We start from the raw sequence: 10,737 nt of genomic DNA, 5'->3' as shown, positions 1-10,737 counted from the left end.
ACGCTCACAATGCGCATCTTCTGTAGTCGAGTTACAGGACTCTTGGGTATATATTCAGTACTTGATTGTATTTTGGCATATCAGGACAGGACATAGTTGGGTTGAGAAGACTTTAGTTTCTCAACTGTGGGCTGTGTAACTGTATTCCTTTCTCAACTGCAACACGAGAGATATGAGAAGGAATGGTGGATCTTTATAGTGATGAAGTTAGGGGTTTGTTAAACTGCCTTTTGGAAGTCAGCGTAGGAGTAAGTAGTGCTGATGGGTTCAGTGCGGGTTGTTTCCTTAACTGTTTTAGTTAACCAGCCACGGCAACAACCAGAAACACATGAATTAGGAATTTATTTTAGGTACTCAGGTATGGGAGTGGCTGTACTCAATGTTGGGCTTAACTCTTTGGTGGCAAATTGCAGTGCTCCATTTAGAGTGGCATGATCTCTAGAAAGCCGGCTGGGACTCATGAGGGGCTTTTGAAAAGCTGGGACTCGAGAAGCAAGAAGAACAACAATCCTACATCCTGTGGAAAAAAAACCACATTCATAGAAAGATAGACAAGATGAAAAGGCAGAGGGCTATGTACCAGATGAAGGAACAAGATAAAACAATTAAATGAAGTGGAGATAGGCAACCTTCCAGAAAAAGAATTCAGAATAATGATAGTGAGGATGATCCAGGACCTCGGAAAAAGAATGGAGGCAAAGATCAAGAAGATGCAAGAAATGTTTAACAAAGATCTAGAAGAATTAAAGAACAAACAAACAGAGATGAACACTACAATAACTGAAGTGAAAAATACACTAGAAGGAATCAATAGCAGAATAACTGAGGCAGAGGAACGGATAAGTGACCTGGAAGACAGAATGGTGGAATTCATTGCTGTGGAACAGAATAAAGATAAAAGAATGAAAAGAAATGAAGACAGCCTAAGAGACCTCTGGGACAACATTAAATGCAACAATATTTGCATTATAGTGGTCCCAGAAGGAGAAGAGAGAGAAAAAGGACCCAAGAAAATATTTGAAGAGATTATAGTCGAAAACTTCCTGAACATGGGAAAGGAAATAGCCACCCAACTCCAGGAAGCTCAGAAAATCCCATACAGGATAAACCCATGGAGAAACATGCCTAGACACAAGGTAATCAAATTGGCAAAAGTTAAAGACAAAGAAAAGTTATTGAAAGCAGCAAGGGGAAAATGACAACATACAAGGGAACTCCCATAAGGTTAACAGCTGATTTCTCAGCAGAAACTCTACAAGCTAGAAGGGCGTGGCATGGTATACTTAAAGTGATGAAAGGGAAGAACCTACAACCAAGATTACTCTATCCAGCAAGGATCTCATTCAGATTCGATGGAGAAATCAAAAGCTTTACAGACAAGCAAAAGCTAAGAGAATTCAGCACCACCAAACCAGCTCTACAACAAATGCTAAAGGAACTTCTCTAAGTGAGAAACACAAGAGAAGGAAAGGACCTACAGAAACAAACCCAAAATGATTAAGAAAATGGTAATAGGAACATACATATTGATAATTACCTTAAATGTGAATGGATTAAATGCTCCAACCAAAAGACACAGGCTTGCTGAATGGACACAAAAACATGACCTATATATACGCTGTCTACAAGAGACCCACTTCAGACCTTGAGACACATACAGACTGAAAGTGAGGGAATGGAAAAAGATATTCCGTGCAAATGGAAATCAAAAGAAAGCTAGAGTAGCTATACTCATATCAGATAAAATAGATTTTAAAAAAAAATAGACTTTGAAACAAAGAATGTTACAAGAGACAAGGAAGGATACTACATAATGATCAAGGGATCAATCCAAGAAGAAGATATAACAATTATAAATATATATGCATCCAGCATAGGAGCACCTCAATACATAAGGCAACTGCTAACAGCTATAAAAGAGGAAATCGACAGTGACACAATCATAGTGGGGGCCTTTAACACCTCACTTACACCAATGGACAGATCATCCAAACAGAAAATTAATAAGGAAACACAAGCTGTAAATTACACAATAGACCAGATAGATGTAATTGATACTAATAGGACATTCCATCCAAAAACAGCAGATTACACTTTCTTCTCAAGTGTGTACAGAACATTCTCCAGGATAGATCGCATCTTGGGTCACAAATCAAGCCTCAGTAAATTTAAGAAAATTGAAATCATCTCAAGCTTCTTTTCTGACCTCAACGCTATGAGATTAGAAATCAATTACAGGGAAAAAAAACGTAAAAAACACAAACACATGGAGGTTAAACAATACGTTACTAAATAACTGAGCGATCACTGAAGAAATCAAAGAGGAAATCAAAAAATACCTAGAGACAAATGACAATGAAAACACGACGATCCAAAACCTATGGGATGCAGCAAAAGCAATTCTAAGAGGGAAGTTTATTGCTATACAAGCCTACCTCAAGAAACAAGAAGAATCTCAAAGAAACAATCTAACCTTACACCCAAAGTAACTAGAGAAAGAAGAACAAACTAAACCCAAAGTTAGCAGAAGGAAAGAAATCATAAAGATCAGAGCAGAAATAAATGAAAGAGAAACAAAGAAAACAATAGCAAAGATCAATAAAACTAAAAGCTAGTTCTTTGAGTGGATAAACACAGTTGATAAACCATTAGCCAGACTCATCAAGAAAAAGAGGGAGAGGACTGAAATCAATAAAATTACAAATGAAAAAGGAGAAGTTACAACAGTCAACACAGAAATACAAAGCATCCTAAGAGATTACTACAAGCAACTCTATGCCAATAAAATGGACAACCTGAAAGAAATGGACAAATTCTTAGAAAGGTAAGACTCCGAAGACTGAACCAGGAAGAAATAGAAAATATGAACAGACCAATCACAAGTAATGAAATTGAAACTGTGATTAAAAATCTTCCAACAAACAAAAGTCCAGGACCAGATGGCTTCACAGGTGAATTCTATCAAACATTTAGAGAAGAGCTAACACCCATCCTTCCCAAAGTCTTCCCAAAAATTGCAGAGGAAGGAACACTCCCAAACTCATTCTGAGGCCACCATCACCCTGATACCAAAACCAGACAAAGATACTACAAAATAAGAAAATTACAGACCAATATCACTGATGAATATAGATGCAAAAATCCTCAACAAAATACTAGCAAACAGAATCTAACAGCACATTAAAAGGATCATACACCATGATCAAGTGGGATTTATCCCAGGGATGCAAGGATTCTTCAATATATGCAAATCAATCAATGTGATACACCATATTAAAAAACTGAAGAATAAAAACCATGTGATCATCTCAATAGATGCAGAAAAAGCTTTTGAAAAAATTCAACACCCATTTATGATAAAAACTCTCCAGAAAGTGGGCATAGAGGTTAACCTACCTCAACATAATAAAGGCCATATACAACAAACTCACAGCAAACATCATTCTCAATGGTGAAAAACTGAAAACATTTTCTCTCAGATCAGGAATAAGACAAGGATGTCCACTCTCACCACTATTATTCAACAGTTTTGGAAGTCCTAGCCACAGTAATCACAGAAGAAAAAGAAATAAAAGGAATACAAATTGGAAAAGAAGAAGTAAAAGTGTCACTGTTTGCAGATGACATGATACTATACATAGAGAATCCTAAAGATGCCACCAGAAAACTACTAGAGCTGATCAATGAATTTGGTAAAGTAGCAGGATACAAAATTAATGCACAGAAATCTCTTGCATTCCTATACACTAATGATGAAAAATCTGAAAGAGAAATTAAGGAAACACTTCCATTTACCACTGCAACAAAAAGAATAGAATACCTCAGAATAAACCTACCTAAGAGACAAAAGACCTGTATGCAGAAAACTATAAGACACTAATGAAAGAAATTAAAGATGATACCAACAGACGGAGAGATATACCATGTTCTTGGATTGGAAGAATCAATATTGTGAAAATGACTATACTACCCAAAGCAATCTACAGAGTCAATGCAATCCCTATCAAATTACCAGTGGCATTTTTTACAGAACTAGAACAAAAAATCTTAAAATTTGTATGGAGACACAAAAGACCCTGAATAGCCTAAGCAGTCTTGAGGGAAGAAAACGGAGCTGAAGGATTCAGATTCTCTGGCTTCATACTATACTACAAAGCTATAGGAATCAAGACAATGTGGTACTGGCACAAAAACAGAAACACAGATCAATGGAACAAGATAGAAAGCCCAGAGGTAAACCCACGCACCTATGGTCAACTAACCTATGACAAAGGAGGCAAGGATATACAATGGAGAAAAGAGAGTCTCTTCAATAAGTGGTGCTGGGAAAACTGGACAGCTACATGTAAAAGAATGAAATTAGAACACTCCCTAACACATACACAAAAATAAACTCAAAATGGATTTGAGACCTAAATGTAAGACCGGACACCTTTAAACTCTTAGAGGAAAACATAGGAAGAACACTCTTTGAGATAAATCACAGCAAGATCTTTTTTGATCCACCTCCTAGAGTAATGGAAATAAAAACAAAAATAAACAAATGGGACCTAATGAAACTTAAAAGCTTTTGCACAGCAAAGGAAACCATAAACAAGACGAAAAGACAACCCTCAAAATGGGAGAAAATATTTGCAAATGAATCAACGGAGAAAGGATTAATCTCCAAAATTATAAACAGCCCATGCAGCTCAATATTAAAGAAACAAACAACCCAATCCAAAAATGGGCAGAAGACCTAAATAGACATTTCTCAAAGGAAGACATACAAATGGCCAAGAAGTACAAGCAAAACTGCTCAGCATCCCTAATTATTAGAGAAAGGCAAATCAAAACTACAATGAGGTATCACCTCACACCAATTAGAATGGGCACCATAAGAAAATCTACAAACAACAAATGCTGGAGAGGGTGTGGAGAAAAGGGAGCCCTCTTGCATTGTTGGTGGGAATGTAAATTGATACAGCCACTATGGAGAACAGTATGGAGGTTCCTTAAAAAACTAAAAATAGTATTACCATATGACTCAGCAATCCCACTACCGTGCATATACCCAGAGAAAACCGTAATTCGAAAAGACACATGCACCGCAATGTTCATTGCAGCACTATTTACAATAGCCAGGTCATGGAAGCAACCTAAATGTCCATCGACAGATTAATGGATAAAGCAGATGTGGTACACATATACACTGGAATATTACTCAGCCATAAAAAGGAACAAAATTGGGTCATGTGTAGAGACGTGGATGGATCTAGAGACTGTCATACAGAGTGAAGTAAGTCAGAAAGAGAAAAAAATGTATCGTATATTAATGCTTATATGTGGAAACTAGAAAAATGGTACAGATGAACCGGTTTTCAGGACAGAAATTGAGACACAGTTGTAGAGAACAAACGTATGGTCACCAAGGGGGGAAAGTGGCGGGGTGGTGGTGGTGGTGGTGTGATGAATTGGGAGATTGGGACTGACATGTATACACTGATGTGTATAAAATAGATGACTACTAAGAGCCTGCTGTATAAAAAAATAAATAAAATTAAATTAAAAAAAAAGAAAAAAAGTTACATGCTTACACTGAATTAAAAAGAAAAGAAAAGAAAAGGTGGGACTCCACAAGAAGCTAGAGGAGGCCATTCAGGAATTGGTTCCAGTTTGGGTACACAATGGGAGCAATGAGAGAGTCTTAGAACTAACTCTTGAAGTATTCGGACCGGGTGCTAGCATACAAGAGTTTAGCATAATATAACCAGGAATTAGGATTTAAATGTTTCCAAGTTGTAGAATATTTTAAAAGGCACTTAACCTGCCGGGCAAGACTCTCAAGAGGTGTTAGGTTGGGCACCACAGGGTCCTCTTCTTCAGAAGAATCCTACTCTTCCCCAGAACTCTCATTTAGGTAGTTAGCGTTTTCTTTTTCCTCACTTTCTGATTCTGATTAGGGATCAGGAGAGGGATTTCTAGGACACATTAGAATAGAACAACAGTATAGGAAAAAAGGTACCAGAGAAAGGTAATAATCTAAGCCCATAAAACACTAACATTGGCAGATAGATGCAGAAGATAAAAAATCCTTTTAGTAGGATTCATTTGTCCATTTCTCAGTCTGTTACACACACACAGTATGCCTCTGGCTCGTACCACTGTGCTGTCCTTCAAGATTATGTTGTATATTTTTCACTTACAAAGAAGACAGCTCAGTTCTCAGGACCGGTTCAGTGTGTAAAAGTTAGTCACTTACCAGTGGCACAGGTCAGAGTCTCTCCTTCAAATCCTGGCTACCCAAGAGGAGAAGGAGTCCTCGTCTAGGCAAGCTGATTTTCTTAGTGTGATCTCAACTGGTCGTGATATTATGGAGAGACACTTTGTGTGCTCTTTTTTGTTGGCAGGGATATTATATCTATCTGGTAATGAAAAGAAACTCAGTGGTCACCTTCTTTGTCCACTGGTACAACAACTTTTGTGCGGGGGGTGGTGGGATGAGTTGTCAAGGATCTGTCTGGTGTGTACGGATCCAGTGTTTCCATAGGTGGTGCAAATGCCCTTGGAAACTAGTGACTTAGTTGTTGGACTATCTGGAAAGGTAGCCTTAACCCATGGAGGATCGTTTCTTCTTCCTTGCGTCACCTCCAGCCGCAAGACCCGACTAGGCCTAGTGCTACCAACTTTGTTCCCTATAATCTTAATGTTTTTGCATGTAAAACTGAGATTACCTTAAATTTGCAATGGACATATTTGGATTAAAATTGCTTTCAACAACATACTATACACTTCCAAATCATCTAAATGTTTGCAATCACGGTGTAGCACCATTAAAATGTACAATTACATTATACTTTAAATCGGTATTTCCTTGGGATGTTCTCATATTTTTTAAGAATAGAAAGCTTATCTAAGGCTTCTTCTGTAATGGAAATGGAAACCTTGCTAATATCTGAATCATGCTTAGTGTAAAAGAGAAAAATTGGACCATCTGAACACTCAGTATCCTTTCTTGGCATAGAATGGTAGAGTATTGGTGTAAAAAGAACTGCTTTTTTTTTTTTTTTTGCAGTACACGGGCCTCTCACTGTTGTGGCCTCTCCCATTGCTGAGCACAGGTTCCAGACGCGCAGGCTCAGAGGCCATGGCTCACGGGCCCAGCCGCTCCGTGGCATGTGGGATCTTCCCGGACTGGGGCACGAACCTGTGCCGCCTGCATCGGCAGGCGGACTCTCAACCACTGCGCCACCAGGGAAGCCCAAGAACTGCTTTTTAAAAAAAAATTCAAAGTCTTACTAAGTACCATAGTCCTTTATCTTTGGAAATACTGTGGCTTTCGGGGTCACTGGCTGTTTGTCATATACCAATCGAGGACACGATTCATCAGCTGTGGACATTCTTTGCATTCTTAGTGTTGTTCATGGTTGTTTCTTTACCTCATGGGCTCTATGACACCTTTCACTGAGATAAGCCCTTGAGTTTGTGATTACTGTGCATCAGGTCATTGGGTTGGTGGCTGGCCTTCCAGCTGTCCTCCAGCCTGAGCTCATGAGAAAGCAGTCACAGTTGTCAGTGTCACAGTGCTGTTTTGTTAGATTAAATCCAAAAAACTGGTTGTATCCAGAAAACTTCTGGTATAAGATTTACATTTTTTTCTGTCTTGAATTAATGAAGCAGAAGCACAAGCTGTGAGCAATGTCTATAAACAGCCTTGGTTCTTCTATGAGGAATGTCCTCAATGTTAGCACCTGCAAGAAGATAGCGTGTGTCAGATTAATTTTATAACATTAGCGTTTGTACAGAATAATGGCAGGAAGACAAACTGGGTTGTACTCCTTATTGGTTATTATTAGCTGATGATATTCCTATGAAGCCTTGAGTATTGGGTTAAATCACATGAAATTGCTATTTGTGTAGGCAATTTTATATGGCTCTAGGAGATAAGATATATTTTAATTAGTTCTCTCTACATAATTGTGAGTCTGCCACAAATATTTTAAATTAATATGTATAATTTAAAAATTAGAACATGAAAGGCAAGATTTGTTTGTTCTCATTCTTGCTGTTTTTACTCTGTCGTTGCTCTCTTGCTCTCAAGGAAATGGAGTGGCTGCCTAAAAGAGTATCCTGACGTTTGCCATTCTGTATCCCCTTGAGAGGTAAACAAGTAAAAACCCAAATACTATATACTCAGTTGCAGGTTAAATTCATCTTTAGATTCTTCTAATAATAATTTAAACTCATAGCTGTCTCTTTATGAATTTTTATCAAGTCTTTATGAATTTTTATCAAGTCTTTTCTTTAACAGAGAAGACAATTCCATCACAAGAATGTATTAGACATATTGAAATGCCTTACTCCTCCCCCTTCTTCTGTATTTCTCCATTTGCAGTTTCATCGGTGCAGAAAAGGAGCTCTGGCAACTTCTGCTGAGACTTTTCCATAGGAAATCCTTCCCAAAAAAAAAGCAACAGCTATTTTGAAGACCAACTTTCCAAAAATTATATTCAGGTAAGTTAAATTTTAGATGTCATCCCTTATAGCTAAAAGTGAACACATTTGACTTAATCATGTTATCAAAAATGTATTTGCATTCAAGTGTTCTTATATATCAGTACTCCTGGATGAATTTAAATTATACTGACAGAAAACATGCATTTTCTCACATTTTCAAGTACCAAGAAAGTTTTAGAACCTGGCCTATAGCTTGGTTGTTTTGGGGAAAAAAGTATGATTCAGCCAAGGCTGATCTTGTTTTTCCTTTATTCTTTAAGCCAGAAGCAATTACTTTTCATTTCAGGATTAAGCGGCTGTAACATTGCCATTCGTCGCTGAGGCTCCTGGTTTCAGCATGTCTGCTTGGTTCCCAGCCAGTCCTGGGTGTTCAGGTAGCAGCTGTGGCTGGGAGTGCCTCTCCAGCCCGCATTCCTTGGCTGTGAATTTTGCAGCCCTGTTTATCTAATGAAGATCTCCCCATAGTGAGTTGCTCATGACGTTGTCACACAGATGTTAATGAATGGTATGGAAAGATACTGATTCTTTTTCCTCGTTGAATGCCAGCCAATCCTGAATCTCCCAGTCCTTTCACTCTGACTGATCACCACAAAGGCCTGGTGCTAAGATCTGATGAGATCTGTCCTACATAAACCAAACTCCAACAGGATGCCTATACATCCTCTCTGTGAGGCTATCATCCAAACCTGTTCAGAGAATTTTTCTACAATTACGTTCACCCAAACACTGACTCTCACTACTCTGCCCTGATCATACTTTTAATCTATAAATGCCGTCACTGACTTCAGTGCCCAAAGACTTTCTTCCTTCTCTTGAAACTCATGAATTTACTTAGGATAGCTTGGGATGGCTTTAGAGTCTGGCTTTCTCACTATTTCACGTATCTTCATTTTGCCTTCCCAAGCCGGACTGTGAATTCCTTGAGAGAGGAGCTCCTGAAAACTGGTAACACCTTATATAGACAGATAGGCAGGAAAAAAATTTTGGACAGAAAAACATTTGTTGTTCTTAGTCATCCAGAAAATTTGCCTTAATATGTTCAGAACACTCTAGATGACGTGCTGTAGTATAGGACTCCTCTCCTTTCCCCTGCCTGCCCTCTGCTGGAACGGCTCACGAGCAATAAGATGGCCAGAGCAGGATATCGTATGGGGAATGTGGGAAAACAAGGGGCTTGTCGGGCTGAAAGGCTAGCGGAATAACTGTGATTTGCGAGTCTACAACCTAGATCTTTGAAGCTCCCCATTATGTGCCTTGGGATAACTAACAGCCTCATTACAAGACCCCTAATGGGTTCAACCTTGCACAGGGATGTGATTCTCCCTGCTGGCATGAGATGGACCGAGTGACCTTGTGTGTCCTCCTCATCTGCTGTGCTTGTTTCATCTCCAGAACCGCCCAATAGATGGCAGGTAGCTGAGCCAGGTAGTGCCCCCTCCCAAACACAGAGGCCCTCCCTGTTCACCAGCCCCTCAAAGCCTTTACCACCTTCACATTTAACAGGCATTTACAAGGATCTGGCAAGACTACCAGTTTGGTAATGCAATTCAGGAGGTGAGTTTGAAATTCTAGACTGGTTTCCTGTTTCGAAGGGCAGCAGGATATGACAGCTGCTGAGGCAGCCCATTTGCCCTTTGGAGAGGAGAAGCGAGAGTGTCTGATCACTAGGCAACCTCTTCCTCCTGCTGGCCCAGGCGAGGTGTGGGCAGTCCCCTTCCCTCTCCCGCCGTTACTCAGGTGGCTAGATGTTATGAAAAAAGAGAAGGAAAAACATGTTTTTTGCTTTTTAAAAATTATTATTAAAAGGGGGCACTTTCTGGGGGGGCAGAATCCATTAGCTGAATCCATTTCAGTATCAATGGTTAATCAATTTAGGCAGCTTTAATGCACTTTTATTATGTAGCCTTTAAAATCTGTTCTGGTCCGTCCCATAAATACTAGCACTACTTTATATGTATGATATCCCTTTTGGAAGGGTGAATCTGAATTGTCATCCAGATATTAATTTGCATACAATGCTGTCCAGGCAATGCAAAAATGCTTCCTCATAGTTTGAGCATTGTTCAATACATTTTGAAGTGGGGAAAAACTTTTCAGATATGACTCTACATTTTAAGTCAGTGGATAAATCAGTCCGGTTGCCTCCCAAAACATAATTTTGAAAATCAATTTTACCATACTACGAACTGAATAATTGATTTCCGCATTTCATTCTGTAAATTAAACACTAGGTTTTGAATT

General features: G+C 38.9%; 1 pseudogene; it reads right to left on the bottom strand.

Moving 5' to 3' along the window:
* Nucleotides 1-218: 218 nt before the first annotated feature.
* Nucleotides 219-5,971, bottom strand: LOC132421125 (DDB1- and CUL4-associated factor 16-like; annotated as a pseudogene).
* Nucleotides 5,972-10,737: the final 4,766 nt, after the last annotated feature.

Source organism: Delphinus delphis, chromosome 1 (genome assembly GCF_949987515.2).
Source record: "Delphinus delphis chromosome 1, mDelDel1.2, whole genome shotgun sequence".
NCBI lineage: Eukaryota > Metazoa > Chordata > Mammalia > Artiodactyla > Delphinidae > Delphinus > Delphinus delphis.
This window is presented reverse-complemented; position numbering and strand designations above follow the sequence as displayed.